Genomic DNA, 3,130 nt, shown 5'->3' with positions numbered 1-3,130 from the left:
AGAAAGAAAGAAAGAAAGAAAGAAAGAAAGAAAGAAAGAAAGAAAGAAAGAAAGAAAGAAAGAAAGAAAGAAAGAAAGAAAAGGAAGAAAGGAAGAAAAGAAAAGAAAGAGACAGAAAGAGAGAGAAAGAAAATCCCCATGATAGAAATGACAACAATCCTAAAAGCCTTGGATTTTTTGTGTAAAAATCAACTGCAGACGGTAAATTTCCAGCACAGAAAGGACTCTCTCGCTCAGCACTTGGTCCTGCTGTGTGAGGAGAAGCATGCAAATTCCTATGACGCAGCCCTTTGAAACACAGTTTATACTCAATTTCATCAGCACAAGAAAGTTTGGGGTGCTTTTCAGATGAGCAAAGGACCAAGTGAAGATGTTGACCTTTTTGATATGAAACAACTTAAAAATTCATTTAAGAAAATTCTTTGGGCCAGGTGCGGTGGCTCATGCCTATAATCCTAACACTTTGGGAGGCCGAGGCAGGTGGATCACGAGGCCACAAGTTCAGGACCAGCCTGGCCAAGATGGTGAAACCCTGTCTCTACTAAAAAAATACAAAAATTAGCCGGGTGCGGTGGCAGGTACCTGTAATCCCAGCTACTCGGGAGGCTGAGGCAGGAGAATCACTTGAACCCTCGGGGTGGAGGTTGCAGTGAGCTGAAATCATGCCACTGCATTCCAGCCTGGGTGACAGAGTGAGACTCCATCTCAAAAAAAGAAAAAAGAAAAAGAAAATTCTACAGCAAGCATTTTAAAAGGTGACAGCTTTAGAGACATTGAGGGGAATGCAGTCTGGATTAGAATTGCCTGGGGAACACAGTACACAAATCCAACCCAGCACATACAAACCTATCACCTTTCTCTCTCCTTCCTTCCTTCCTTCCTGCTTGCCTGCCTGCCTTTTCCTTCCTTTCTCTTTCTTTCTTTTTTTCCCAGACTGCATGCACCTTCACTTCTTCCTCCAAGCTGAGGTGCAATAGACTGCTTCTGGATCAGGTGCTGGTAATTGCTAGCAGACACCATCAGACTATGAAAACGGATCTGAGAAGCTGACATCTGGACTCCCAAGGCTATTGTTTTTAAACAGTATGATCAGATCTTTGAAACTCACAACTCAATGACACCTCTACAGGAAAGAAGCCTTGGGCTGGATATAAACATGGATTCAAGAATTATTCATGAAGACATAGTAGAAAAAGGAAGAATCCAAGGAATAACTCAAAAAACTAGAATTTGCACAATCAAAGCTTGAAAGGAAATTCAAAAAGTGATTTAAATGGGACCATCCTGGCTGAGAAGGGAGAATCCCCTTCAGTGAGGAATAAAGTTCTGTAGCCCATGTCTTTTGGAAGCATTGAAATCCTTCGCCCCAGCCAGCCTTGCAGATGCACCACTTTCTCCACCACTCACGTGCATACCCAGCAAGACAACGAATTATGTTAAAATGAGAGATGAATGAGATGTGTGTGGTTTTGTATGCACAGGAGCTCCTTCACTGTATTGTACATGCATTTCAGTTCATGGCTAGCTATATGGCTTCTGTTTATACACTTGTGTTTTAGAAGTTAACTCTTGGTATTGAAATTTCAGAAATGTTCATGTAATTGTTGGGACTGACTCATTCCTCCACGACATGCCTCCTCTCTCCCATATCCTGCTAATTGTCACAGTTGCAGGCACTTGAGATGCAGGATATAGACACAGCTGCACACGTGACTTTGAGTGCCTGGATGCTCTGAGGTCAAGCATACGGCGCAGTGCTGGAGATGGTGAGAGTCGTGTCCCATGTCCTTTCTCCCACTCCTGTCCTCTTTGATCCTGGGGAGGTCTGGTTCCAATTGCTGGTTCCCAGGGATTCATTCTTAAGTCTCAGATCACAGAAAGAAGCAACAAGAAACTATATCCAACTCAAAACTTTTTAGGAGAATCATAAAATTGGTCCGTTCAGAGGGTAGAGTTGAGTTGGGTCCACTAATTTATTGTTGCAAAAGGCTGTATATTCAGCAAATCAGTTATATAAAATAAGGCCTTTTTTTTTTTTTTTTTTTTGAGACAGAGTTTCAATCTTGTTGCCCAGGCTGGAGTGCAATGGTGTGATCTTGGCTCACCGCAACCTCCGCCTCCTGGGTTCAAGCAATTCTCCTGCCTCACCCTCCCTAGTAGCTGGGATTACAGGCATGCACCACCACGCCTGGCTAATTTTGTATTTTTAGTAGAGACTGGGTTTCTCCATGATGGTCAGGCTGGTCTCGAATTCCTGACCTCAGGTGATCCACCCGCCTCAGCCTCCCAAAGTGCTGGGATTACAGGCATGAGCCACTGTGCCCAGCCAATAATGTTCTCATTGTTAATATGATACTTTTTATCATATGTGTTACATTAAACTGATAAATAGTAATATCATAATGACTTGTGAATAGAGATAACGAAAAGCTGATTTAAAAAAAAAATACCAAATCGAATGCTGGAGAAAGAGACCCCCAGTGCCACACCATAGAACTAATGCAGTGAGGGGCAGCCGCTCCAGCCCCATCTGGAGGCTGCTGAATCAGGACATCACTGCCACAGCTGTCAGCCCCTGCCCCTGCCCCTGCCCCTCCACCGCAATCTGCCCCAGCTGTAGGAAATCTTTGGGATCAAAGCCTTCAGTAGGTGCCTATGATCACTGGACCTAAATCATATGTTTGCACGTCAAAAGCAAGGACGGCTATGAAATGGAATATTTGGAGATTCATCAGAAGGCAGGATGTACACCGTGGGGAACCATCAAACTGTGAAGAGGGTGCTGAAAAGATTTGAGGAGCTACAAATGGCAGAGGTACAGCACAGCACACTCGCTGACTCAGCCAACACATGAGAAACCAAAGCGAGGTTCAGGTGTGCCACCCGAGCGCTGCTGCAGGAGGAACGCGGCACGCTGCATTCTTGCCTCCTTTGTTGGACAGTGGGAGAAAACAATGTGTGGTACTAGAACAATCAGAAAAGGACGTCGCTGTTCACTGATACAGTGCTTTCCCAGAAGGGACCCCACCATGTCAGCAGCCACATCCATGGCCACAGCTTGGAAGGCGTCCAGGCCACACTGTCTGGGGAAATCCTAGTGCCCCTCTCCCTCTCAGTCTCTCCCTCTCAG

At 45.0% G+C, this 3,130-nt stretch overlaps 1 pseudogene; it reads left to right on the top strand.

Moving 5' to 3' along the window:
- Positions 1-1,456, top strand: part of LOC105540029 — a 1,918-nt pseudogene extending 462 nt beyond the window's left edge.
- The last annotated feature ends 1,674 nt before the right edge of the window (positions 1,457-3,130 follow it).

The sequence above is a fragment of the Mandrillus leucophaeus genome, unplaced genomic scaffold (assembly GCF_000951045.1).
Source record: "Mandrillus leucophaeus isolate KB7577 unplaced genomic scaffold, Mleu.le_1.0 Scaffold214, whole genome shotgun sequence".
Taxonomy (NCBI): Eukaryota; Metazoa; Chordata; class Mammalia; order Primates; family Cercopithecidae; genus Mandrillus; species Mandrillus leucophaeus.
The sequence above is the reverse complement of the archived record's forward strand: the minus strand, read 5'-3'. Positions and strand labels throughout refer to the sequence as shown.